Source organism: Sinocyclocheilus grahami, unplaced genomic scaffold (genome assembly GCF_001515645.1).
Source record: "Sinocyclocheilus grahami isolate Dianchi unplaced genomic scaffold, SAMN03320097.WGS_v1.1 scaffold113.1, whole genome shotgun sequence".
Lineage (NCBI taxonomy): Eukaryota > Metazoa > Chordata > Actinopteri > Cypriniformes > Cyprinidae > Sinocyclocheilus > Sinocyclocheilus grahami.
In genome coordinates, this window is record NW_015505292.1 from 1,192,597 (window position 1) to 1,206,613 (window position 14,017).

Here is a 14,017-nt window from a genome sequence, read left to right on the forward strand (position 1 = left end):
ATTATTTTGGTAATGAAACGAGTAACTGTTTTTACTAATGAGTCACTTAATTATTCACTCAACTCTTCAGTTCAGAAACATTCTTTCATTCATTCATTCATTCAAGTGACAGACTTTATAGTTGAGTCACTCAACTGTTTTTTTTCCTTCTAAAACACATTAATCCTGGAATAAAACATGTAACTGTTTTTATGAATGAGTCACTGTTCCAGTGAACTATTCCTTTAGTCTGATCATTTGCATCACAGCGAAAAGAAAATGTGGTATCATCCATCCAACCCCACAGCAAGAAGTACAGCTAATATCCAGCACCTCCCCCCAACAACCACATCCCAGTCAGCCCAGCCAAGCGATTGATCATCCTCACCTGCGGCCGCTCCATTTATCATCCTTAGATCGCATCTCCAGTGGACAGGAAATGTTTATTTTCACTCATTACAGTCACCACCATTCCTCTTCCACCAATGCCGACTCAACCCCCAACCCTTATGTGATACCTGGGCCCGTCTGATCTCATTGCATGTACCCCTGTCTCATGCAGACCATGCACCACTGCCCTCAGCCATCAACCCCTCACAGCCTCCAGCACCACTCCATTTGCATTTAAATGGCCAAAAATACACATTTCACAGCCTGTTATTGGATTACACTCCCCCTCCCCTGATATCTCCTATTAGCAACCAGAAAGGTTAAATGGCTAATATTGTCGAGTCACACCAGGACTTGTAATAAAATTGATGCGATGCTGCACAAACTCATATGGAGGGGGTTCGAGGGAATTACCTTCCATTTTATACAACAGCGGCATCCCAATTATTCTGTCAGACCTGCGGTGATAGCAAATAACACCTACTTTTCATACAAGTTAACTCACCCGGGCGAGACTGCATTAGAGTTGAATTATGAGGATCCAATAGGGATTTGTTTGCAATCTTGCATAAAACCCATCATCCTGGAGAATATGATCAAGAGCAGAGTATTATTACAGTGACTGCTACAAGCTACCCTTGATTGCACATCATGTTGTACAGATGGTAAACAACTATCTCCAACCACCGATAAGGGCACTTGAACCTCTTTCACACTTTGCTTCATTCAAGATAAATCATTACAATCCTCTGCACAGGGGCACTTTGCTGGCACCAAACATCCCACTTTTCCCACATGCTGCGTGGCATTGAAATTCTCATTTGGAACCAAATCCATTCAAAATTCTCATTTTTTATTTCTTAGTTAACATCAGTGTGTGCAAAGCCTGTTCTGTTCTGACCCAGTGTGAATAAACAGCTTGATAACTTCACGCTTGTACATTTTCACTGCTCGTATGTCGGTCCGCTGTTTTTTTCTGGCCTCTAATTATTAGACTTGGTTCGGCTGGGATGAACCAAAGCTCCTTTTAGAGTCTGTCTCCCCCGTATTTTGCTGAAAACTGAACCTCTGCCTCCGCTCTCCCTGCTGACAAATCAATCCAACACTTTTCTTTATTGCAGCAGGCCTGAGAGGAGCTATCGGCTGCCTCCTTTGGTTTTGTGGATTGTAAAGTACTTTGGTAACAGGGAATAAAATATGTACATGCTACAGTAAAAAAAAAGCCAATTGTTAAGATACTTTACCATGTAGTCTACAGTTAAATAAAACGTGAACGTTTACAGTAAAAATGCAATTTTTAGTAAAATAATTAATATTGTTTTAATAAAACAAATCATATTGATATCATAATAAAGCCATTTAAACCTCTAATTTACAGTAAAAAGTGATCAAATCTTTTCCCCTGGCTTTTACTGGTCATATTTTGATCATATTTTATTTAATATGTTTATTTAATTTTTGTAATATGTTTATTTATGTATAAATGTATTGATTTATTTTACAAGTATTAGAGTGTTTTATATTACACTTTAGGCAATTTTACAGTGAACCGCAGCTCAGATGTAAGTTTACTAGTAAATTGAACAGTAGGCCTATTTTTTGTTGGTGGATATTGAAAAATTATTTAAAATCTTTGGACATTTGGCTCCAATCTAATGTTCCTTTTATTTATTTTTTGCAAGAAAAGCAAAATATCAGAAATTTGTGATCTTTTTTAAAACAAATTTTTCATATGAAGCCTTGAGTGGCTGGTAATTTGTAGGATACACGTGCAAACAGTGTGTGTACACATTCGTGCGAGCATGTGTCCATTCCCACTGGAATATATCTGATGAGATTGTGTGAGATTAAATTGTCTGAAGCCTCTGCACCTGAACTAAATTGATTCACACTACATGGCAGAGAGCCCAAGAGACCGTTAGATTTATATGACAATAACACAAAAAGCAAGCACTCCACTCTTCTTGCATAAACACAAGACAGAGACAGAAGAATGGAAGATAGAAACGCAACGATGTGTTTATCATGGGCTACAAGACCTGCAGGTTTACCTTCAAACCAGGGTCACTCATATTTCAGAGAACTACTAATTATATATGCTGCATGCTGGATGAATTCTTAGTAGTCCTAAAAAAGTCTGCAAAGCCATTGATCTATTTATCTGTATGATATTGCAAGGCCATGTTCGCAGACAGCCATTTATGTACAATTTGAAAGAAATGTCACCAAAGCTTGTTTATTTGGTTAATTCAGTTCCAAAGAGTTTGTGTTTTTTGATGCACTAAACACCTATTGCTCAATTACTTGCTCCGAAGTGACAAATGTGACCATTTTTATTTCTGTTCTTTTACAAATTTTCAGACACACAATATCACAGTGAGTTATGTATTCAATTAAACTCAGTAAGACCTGAAAACCTTGAATATTTTATACATTTGTTAGATACACTTCTGTTACCGTGACAGAATATGCAGTAGGCCATTGTATAAATTTGATGGTTAGCTTCCTTTGACATTAGCTTGTATTATGCAAGAGCGCTCTTTATTAAACATTCATGCTTACACATCAATCTCAAAGGTGGAGCGAAACCCTTTTATTTTGTGCGAGCAGGAAAAGAAACATTAAATAAATTGCCACAGGAAACATCCAAGCACTAAAGAAACCGTTTGACTTTACAGCAGATGAAAACCGGCAAAGAGTTTTCATAGAGCAAACCGACCTTAAAACGTGAAGCTGAGCCTTACTAAGGCCACCACTGAATTAAATTTGATATTTCTCAATCTCAACAGGGGAGAGCTTTGACTGGCAGATAAATTAAACAAAATGACATGTGTTACCCAACCGCAGTCGCATTTTATGTGAGCAAACACAAACTACTCCATTTGAAGTAAGAGATCAGAGTGCAATTATTTCAAAGTATTTAAAAAGCCAGTTTCTAAACTTCACCTTGAATACTTTGTGCCCCATGTTTGCACAAGTGTTCATTCCATCGGATATTTTGATATGCGAGTCAAAGCTGGTGAGGTAAAGAATGCTATTTTTGCATAATTGCATCTACTGAGTGGACCGGCGTGCTGTAATACACGACTGATGAAGGGGGTGAGAACCAGCTGCCAGCTGTGGTATAATAAAACCCTTTTATGCCTCACACTGATTGCTGCGCTATGTGGAAGTAGAGTTTATGACCACCGAGCTGATTTCCGCCACCAGAATAGCCCTTTTCGCCATCTAAGCTGTGTTTGAACGCTGAGAACGTACTGATTCAGATTCAATGTTTGCGTAATATGTTGTCCAAGATGCCTTCAACTGTTTAATAGGTGTGCTCGAGTTGAACTATTCTTGGCTTCCACCTACAGACGAGTTCTGACGATTTCAGACGGGAGAGGAGTAAAGAGCCACGTTCTGCTTCCTGTAGTGACGCTTACTTGTTGTTTGCACACTTTATCACAGGATTAGATGCAATATTTGTCAAATACTCTGACTTTTCAGACATTTTCTTAAAGCATGGTTTGACAGTTGGCAGTTGGTTGAAAGCTTCTTATACTTTTTCAAACAAATCCTATTTGATTAAGACCGTAAAATAGAAACAGTGACCAATATCTGGGCAGAAACTATACTTACCATGGTACATTTTTAGGGGCTCATCCTTGTGTGCAATCAAATTGTCGAAGTCGATGATCTTTTGGCAAACTTTATAAGAAGGCGGCAGAGTTATTTTCAAATATCATTAAACTGGATTTATTTTCATTCCGGTTGCATGTTGACTTTAATACACTAAGCAAGTTCTTTTTAAAAACATTGCTTTAGACAGTATTAACCAAACTTACCATAGAACAAAAAGTGTGAAATAATGTTCATTAAAGCAGTGGTTTTCAAACTTTTTAAAGAGTGGATTCTGGCTAACCTAAACACCTCTGATAGGCCATTGAGTTCCAGAAATCAGCAGATATGTCTGTGATTGCTACAATATTCAACACTGCAAAAACACATTGTAAATAACCTCTGATTGCTGTCCAGAGCGCACTAAGCTGCTGTGAGGCGACTGCCATGTACTGTATGTTTATTTTCTTATTAAAGTTACATTTACCGGTTCCCGCTTCCTTCTTTTACTTTGTTACACACACATACACATTTTCCTTAAATCATCCGGGCAACCCATTTTTCAAGTCTCGCGACCCTTGAGTGAGGGTTTGAGAACCGCTGCACTATAGTATCTCTTGTGGCAAAACTGATAAATTATTAATTGGGGCATAAAGGTGTTTGTGCAAGTGTGTTTACATACTTACATAGAGCTTATTCCAATTATAAGACCTGACATATTTTGGAAAAAATGTAGGCTTGTGTATTCCAATGTATCATATCTCCAAAAACAAATAAATGAGGATCAATTTGTCATAATTAGTGGTCTGAATGTTACGTCACTTTATTGTCAAAGATGAACTGGGTGCTTTGTGATATGTTTCTCTTGAAAAAACACTCACTCTTACTCTAATGATACTGATTACTTTTTTGTGAAATGGGGGCGTTAAGTACAGTCATGAATCTTGTTCTTCCTCCCAAATGGGAGCGACGTCAGGGGCAGTGCAGGATTAATGGTCATTCCTCCTGCCTTCTCCTTTTTCTTCAGGGCCTGGGTTTCTATTCACCCACAGGCTAATGCAAATTAATATCCACTCTTCCAGAAAATGAGTCCTGCGAAGCTGGGCTCTCTCGGCCCCGACAGATGCCGAAAAGGAGTTGCAGAGCACAAACACTTCATTAACTATTTCTTCCCGCATTAATGGAAATAAAAAGCCGTGGAACCTTGCCACAGACTGGATAGTGGTAATCAGTTTTCCGCTTGATTGTTTGTTTGCTGAAGAGGAAGTCAACCACCCATGGGTTCTCGTTCAGTTAGTGCGATGTGTGTATATTTGGAGGAATTTGAGGACAAATAGAAATTTGTTCATAGTGTAGTCGTCCTTGATAGGATTCGCTTTGCTCTCACTCACTCATTCATTCATGGCTACCAGTGTGTAAAATGACAAATGACTAAGTTTCAGAGTAATTTTGACCCTGACAAGGTTAAACGTCTGCATTGATTGGTAGCTTAGAGGGCAACTTTCATCAATGTCATACTGCACGTGCAAGTAAAGAGCCTTCAGAAAACTGTTCTCATGCACAGCTTTTTAAGTGCAGATGCTACTCAATAAAGTGGCACGATTAAAGCTGTCTCCTCTATTTTTGTCCTAACCAGCTGGGAAAAGGACATTTTGTCAACAGTTTGGTTGAGTCAAAACTTAACGATTCATTTGTGTCACTCAAAATGTTTGGTTTGAAAAAGTAAAGAAGTAATTTTTTTTAATTATGGTTCATAAATTAAATAAAAGTTCAAATAAAAAGTAGCATTTTTGAAACATTTAATATTAATGATATATTCAAGATGATTTGCTGGTAAAGTCAGATTTAAAGGTGACATATCATGAAACCTGTTACATTCATAAAAATAACATTCATAAAAAATATTTGAATAGTCTCTCTGATTTAAAATGGCAAGTTTATTTGATTCTGAATTCATCTTTGAAATGATGGTTCACAAAATGAATACATGTAAAAGTAAAATAAAATTGAATTTTTGAAACATTGGATATTAATGGTATGTTAAGGATGATTTTGCTGGCAATGTGAAATTTAAGCAACTTCAAATGAGTAGGATGTCTGAAAACTCATTATTTATAAAACAATATGGTTTGATATTGTCTCTGATTAAAACTTAATAGCAAAAAATGGCAAATTAATTTCGAGTCAGTTCAGACTATTGATTGAAACTCTGATTCAACCATTTATTGCCATCATCACTCAAACTTTCTAGTTCAGTCTAGTTCAGACTCTAATGAAATGAAATTTTATGGTGCTCTGTCTCTGTATGTGTATATATATATATATATATATATATATATATATATATATATACATATATACTGTATATAATTCCATTTATTCTGTCCATTATCGTGCTCTTTCCTCTTGATGGTTGTTAGTTGAAATTTCACTTTGGCTTGCATGAAGTGGGCCAGGCTTCCTATGCTTGCGCTTTTCAGGAAGTCGCACAGATGGAGACTTGCCTCGGGTGAATTTGTCACATTATCTGCAGTTAGACATTCTGACCAACATGCCTTGCGGGCATCCACTGCCCATGATACAGTTTGTAGCAGTAGTTTTGGGACAAGGAAGTTTTTGCACAATATGATGCATGTTTGACAAATTGAAAGTGCATTGTGCAGCCTGATTTCCATAAAAATGATTCTTTAGATGGCAGGAGACTGTAAAGACACAGAGCTTCCTCAGAGAACTAAAGCGTTCCAACCTCCCCGTGTGCATCTCTGTGCCTCAAGAGAGTAAAAGATGTAAACACGTCACAACACAACTTCACATCTGTTATTTCCTAACCTTGAACCACTTAGATGATTGCATATGAGGTTTATAAATACTGTACCGTTGTTTAAAGCGTCTCTAATATGTGCCACTTTTTTCTTGTCCTTTAAGTAAAAAGAAACGAAATATGACTAACACTGTTAAATATAAAGCTGTCATGTCAAGGGTTAAGTTGAATCACTGGAGAATATGAAAAATATGATTTAAAAAAACAACATAATGCACAGTCTTATACCAAAGTCTTATTTTATGCATGTCATTTGCCATAAATAAATAACCCATGAGTTTTCTAGTGGCATGCTCTACTGTTATCATTAATACATTTATTTATTATTATATTTATTTAATATATAATTATTAATATATTCAACTGTAAATAATAATAATAGTAATTAGCATCTAACATTAAAATATCTAAAATATATATATATATATATATATATATAAATCTAACAATAATCAATAAAAATGAATTAAATTATAATAAAATGTAAAATTATGTAAAATTTAAATGTAATTAAAAATGAGAAAAATCTCATTTGAAATAATAAACACTTTCAAATGTATAATTTTAATTTTATTTAATACTGATTTTTATTTTAAAGGGGTGGTTCACTGGCTTTTTTCTAGGCTTGATTGTGATTATGGGGTGCAACTAATTATTTTTCACATAATTTATCTTTATTCCACACCTCTCTGTCCCTTCTCTGAGAAACGGGCTGATCTTTTCCTGTTTTTATGAAGAAAATATCGCCTTCAGAAATAGGCGATGGGCTCTGATTGGTTAGCTAGTCCAGTGTGTTGTGATTGTCTAAACTGCCTCTAGCACACGTATAATCATCCCGCCCCTCACCTCAGCGGCATGTGCTCCGGTTGTAAATATCGCCTTCAGAAATAGGCGATGGGCTCTGATTGGTTAGCTAGTCCAGTGTGTTGTGATTGTCTAAACTGCCTCTAGCACACGTATAATCATCCCGCCCCTCACCTCAGCGGCATGTGCTCCGGTTGTATTGTAAACAACGGCGTCGTTAATATCGCTTATCAGTTTGAGCCCGATTGAGAAGCAGAGGATATTAGTGAAGAGGATCGCGCAGAACCTGTGCAAGCACGGCTTTTAATGGTAGGCCTATGTTTTTTGTTTGTTGTTGTCTCATACTTTTAGATATGCTGTTATTTGTAAATTCTACTGCTTATGTTAGCTTTTAATATACGGTTTTGTCCTGATTAAAGATTTAATACAATACGGCAACTGCACGTGCGTCCATGTATAACGCTTCTCATAGCCATGTGAAAATAAGTGTATAAATGGAACAGAACTGAGCTTATGATCTGAATGAGAGAGAGAGAGCAGGCGACGCGAGGAACAGTATTAAGAACCGCTGCTTTAGAACATTGATTTTGAAACTTGTGAATCCATTAGAATCGTTAGAAGACAGAATAGCGATTCATATATGAATATATTTTTACGTACACACCTAGTTTTCTCTTCCTCTTCTCTAAAGCAGCGCAGCATGGCCTCGCCCCCTTTGTTGCGTGTTCCCGGAGGCGGGGTTTATCTGGGTTTGTGATGTCACGAACCCGGGAAGTAACTCGTTGTAGTCCCTACCAGCCGCTTTTGTAGGCATTAAACTGACAGAATTTTAAAAGACGACATCTCCATTTGCATTGAACTTTCAGCTTCGTAACATTGCAGATATTGTTTATGCTCAAACAGCCACATTACACACTAACTAACGTTAAAAAAGTGAAATCGCATTCAACCACCCCTTTAATGATTTAATATCTTCAGTAATTCATAACTAACCTTTAGCCAAAGAATTTACAGTACTTTACCGTTTCATTTCAAAGTCATATTTTATGCACATTATTATAAATAAATAAATAAATAAAACCAATGACTTTGCTAGTGGCATGCTCTACTGTAACAAGTATAACAAAAGTATAACAAAAATAATTTAAATATTAATAAAATTTTAAATAATCAAACATTTTATTAAAAATAGTTCAAATCTAATAAAATAATTAATTTAGTGAATTGAATTAAAATTTTATTCAGTGCGACTTTTTGTTTTAATGATTTAATAACTTCAGTAATTCATAATTAATCTTTAGGCAAATAATTTGCGTGGTTTTATACACACATGCATGATATATATTTTTAGAACTGGATAAATTTGCTTTGACATTTAATCTCTTTCCAACATGTTTTATCAAGCAATTTCACATTTGCATGATTTATCAAGCATATGACACTGTGGCATATTCGCTTCTCATTTTAATGACACGATAGAGGCAGCGGCACAATTTCCTGTTGTGAGGGGCTAAAAATACCTCCGACTTGCTGATCTAGACAGATTCAGTCAATAAAAAGATGTGAAAATAACAGCGCAGCTCAAAAGGACAAGGCTAGTAGCTGGTGAGCGTGTTTGTATGAGTAACCTTATATGAATATGTGTGTGTTTGCACGAGGATGTGCATATGAATGCATCTGGCTCTTTTCACAGGTGTGAACGTAATGCAAAAGACCCAGAGAGTTGATGGAAAGCCCGTTCTAATGAAAATACTCTGTTAAAGCCCAGTGCCGAATGGAGTTATAGGAGAGCTGTTTGTTAGACCACTTCTCTCAGCTTTTCTCATTTGTTGAGCTTCAAATTAGATTCAGTCTGTTACCACCATCAGTTTTCAGCAGTCCGTCTACCTTCTTTACTCTCTGCATTCTAATTTGATTCTCTTTGATTCTCCATTAATTTTCCTCCCCCTCTCTCTCTCTTATTCACTCACTTTCTCCTAAACTTCTCGACATCTCTGTCTTAGCAGTCCAATTTCATTCCAATCAGCCTTGTACTGTCCAGCAAAAAAAGAGCCGAAAAGTACAATAGAAGGCATTGTTAATCCAAGCAAGCCAGTGGTATTGGATACCACATTAAAGCTGAAATACCTGCTTTAGTAAACAGATTGCACTTTCTTTTCTAAATGCTGTTGCACTTGGTCTAAAATATTTCCAAATTAAACATGAATTGCAACGGGAGTAAGACACTAACAAGCCAGTATTGCCCATATCGCTTCATTTACTTGTAAATAACGCTGTTTCTTGCCAGGCCTGGACGATATATTGAATATTAATGGTAAGTTCAAAAATGTTTTTACTTGATATCAAATTTAGTTTCCTAAAGATCATTCCTACTTCCAAATATGCTTACTTCCCTGATACACACTACGAAAAAGACATATGTCACATAAATAGGAAGAAGTCTGAACAATAATCATTAAAAAAAATAATGAAATAATATAAATATATATAAAAAATAATAAAATCGAATTGAAAGTCTGCTAAAGTTGTCTGTACTACACAGTATTAAAATTGTATTCTATTTTTTAAATAGTTTTAATAGCAGATCTAATTTAAACTTTGGCAGCAAAAATGCTGTTAGACATACAAAGTTTGATTCATTTTATGAATAAGTTCAAACTATTTGTTTCTGTGAATCAAACCTCTGATTCAATGACTCATCTGTTGATTTGAAAATGTTGATTTGAAATGATGGTTCATAAAATATAAAACAGCCTTTTAGCAAGTTTGATTCATTTTGAATCCATGCAGATTCAGAACGAATAGTTATGATTCTGATTCAAAACTGTCCAGTGTTTGTTTTGTGTATCGGGTTTTAATAAAAAAAAATTCTAAATGGTCTTATTTTAACCATTTTCAGAGGGAATACACAAGTGTTTAGATACTTTGAATATTCCTATTCTATTACATAAGTTGAGATTTTATGGCACCAACAGAGTTTTAATAGCTTTACTAACATTGCTGATTTAAACTTCAGCAGCTAAAATGCCATTAGAGATAGCAGGTTTTATTCATTTCTGTGAATCAGTTCAAACTGTTTGAATCAACACTGTGATCACTCAAAAAAATTTTTATTGAAATGAGGGTGCATAAAATACAAAACAGCCTTTTAGCAAGTTTGATTCATTTTGAATCAGTGCAGATTCAGATTCAAAATGAACAGTTGTGATTCTGATTCAAAACGGATTTATTCAGTGTATTCATTTAAAACCCATTCAAAGATTTGCATTGATTGCCATCATCAATGCACAATGGCGCACTCAAAAAAAATTTTATTGAAATGAGGGTGCATAAAATACAAAACAGCCTTTTAGCAAGTTTGATTCATTTTGAATCAGTGCAGATTCAGATTCAAAATGAACAGTTGTGATTCTGATTCAAAACGGATTTATTCAGTGTATTCATTTAAAACCCATTCAAAGATTTGCATTGATTGCCATCATCAATGCACAATGGCGCCGACGCTGATGGCTGCCTCCGTGGCGTGCTCTGCAGTTGTTTTTATGTTTTTGTTAGTTTGTCCTGTCTTTAGTTATATCCCTGCAATCAGTTTCACCAGAGACGAATTGCTGGACATTCGGAAGTACACACCACCCGATATTTCAGCGGTTTTCGACTATTCTGATGTTTTGCTGGACATTGTTGTCGGGGGAGCTGTGGCGCTGATCAAGCGCTTCAGGACGCACAGACGGGGGAAGCGAGCCGGTGCGCTCGTGAAGCTCAGACAGCGCGGATTCAGGACGCCGTTGCCTAGCATCCATCTGGCGAACCTCCGCTCTCTACCCAACAAAACGGACGAACTTCTTCTGCTCTCCCGGACAAATAAGGATTTTTCTAACTCTGCTGCTCTGTGTTTCACGGAAACCTGGCTGAAAGACGCCATTCCGGACAGCGCGTTGAGTCTCCCGGGCTTTCAGCTGTTCAGAGCAGATCGCGAAGCAGAATCAACAGGGAAATCACGTGGACGATCAGCACTGGAGCTCCTCAGGGTTGTGTTCTCTCTCCACTGCTCTTCTCCCTGTACACCAACGACTGCACCTCTAAAGACCCCTCTGTCAAGCTCCTGAAGTTTGCAGACGACACCACACTCATCGGCCTCATTCAGGACGGTGACGAGTCTGCTTACAGACAGGAGGTCGAGCAGCTGGCTGTCTGGTGCAGTCTCAACAACCTGGCGCTCAACACGCTAAAAACTGTGGAGATGACCGTGGACTTCAGGAGAAACCCCTCTGCACTCCCCCCACTCACCATCATGGACAGCACTGTGACTGCAGTGGAGTCATTCAGGTTCCTGGGCACCACAATCTCTCAGGACCTGAAGTGGGACACTCACATTGACTCCATTGTGAAAAAGGCCCAGCAGAGGTTGTACTTCCTTCGCCAGCTGAGGAAGTTCAACCTGCCACAGGAGCTGCTGAAACAGTTCTACTCCGCCATTATTGAATCTGTCCTCTGCACTTCAATAACTGTCTGGTTCAGCTCAGCTACCAAATCTGACCTCAGAAGACTTCAGAGGGTAGTCCGGACTGCTGAGCGAATCATTGGTACAACCCTCCCTTCTCTCCAAGAACTGTACTCGTCCAGAGTGAGCAAAAGGGCTGGCAGAATCACTCTGGACCCCTCACATCCAGCACACTCCCTTTTTGAACTGTTGCCATCTGGTCGACGCTACAGAGCTCTGAGCACCAGAACGACCAGACACAGGAACAGTTTCTTCCCTCAGGCCATCCATCTCATGAACACTTGACAATAACTGTGGAACACACACTATTTATACACTCATACACTTATTTATCTAACACACACACTCAGTCTACATTTCAATTTGCACATAATATACCTGTACATACAACTGTCTATTGTTATATACCTGTACATACAATTGTCGATTTGTATATTTTTATTCCTTATTTACTTGTTCTATTTTTCTATTTTTTATTATCTGTGTTTTTGTTCTGTCACTGTCATTCTGTTACACTGTGGAGCTTCTGTCATGAAAACAAATTCCTCGTATGTGTAAACATACCTGGCAATAAAAACTCATTCTGATTCTGATTTTGATTCAAAAATGTAAAATGGTCTAATTTCATAAACACTTTCACACCTTTTCAGATGAAATACACAAGTATTGAGATATCGAATATCCTTATTTCTTACTAAGCCCTATTATATCAAACTAAGCTGAGATTTTCTGCAACTGAGAGAGGGAGAAAGTGATTTCAAATTGTATCAGTGGCTCATTTGCATATAGAGGAGGTTGCACAATCGTGACCAGTGCGAAATGAGTTTGGTCACTGATGAGAAAATAAACAGTATTTGTTTGCTCCTCTATACACCGAAATGCACTTTCTGTACAGAGTATGTGTTTCAAAAAATAATAAATATAGTAATAAACATACATTACACTTTACAAATCATTTGAAGGTCATCCTGTGAATAGTTGCATGGAAACTGGAAATATAATTGAAAGGACATCCAGTAATGGATAACAATAAGAACAAATTAATCGAACTGTGTTTCTATCCCATTTACAACTTATCTGTGCTGATAGCAAGCAGTTGGGAAATGGGAAAACTCTTATCTTCAATTTCATTAGCTGGGTTATCTAAATTACAGCCCTTATCTGTTTTAATTATTCATTTAAGTTTTAAGTGACATCTGTATCTGTATTGTTCAAATACAGTGTGGTGCTATACTGCTGAAAGTTATAATGAAAAATTGTAGAAAATTTTAATTACAAGTCTAAATCTACTAGGGTTTTCTTGCTCTAGAACTATTAAACTAATATGAGGTTCCCATATGCTTGTCGTCTTATTCTGTCATTCGACAGACACAAAAAAAGAGGGAAAAGTTCAGTTTGAACCTGAAATCCACATGGTGCACTGCTGTTTCATTTACAAGCCCAGCAGCTCCAGAATACAGTCAGATTTCAGCACCATGGAGAGCTCACAAAGCAAGAGCCACACAGCTGAGCACTCCCCTTTCAACTAGGGAATTTCTCTGTGTATGTGTGTTTTAGTCTGTTTTTGGAAAGTGGCATGAAATATAATTTCCTACCTTACTAGATGGGTTCTGTCATATTGTTGACCTATTTTCCCTCTCCCCAAATTTAAATTAAAGGCCCATTTGAGAATATTTTATGCCACTAAATCTTTGATTACTCAATTATTTGTGTTAATTGTGCAGCCTTCTAAACTCTAAAATATATGTTAGTCATCCTGTCCATTTTTGGGGTAAAATAAAAATGATTTTATTAATTACATAAAAATAATAAATAAAATTATTTATATGCAGCCCTTGTAACTCCAAAATGCATATTTTTGTAAAGAAAAATGGCAGCCTATCCCATTTTTTGATCAAATAAAATAAAATAATTATATAAAA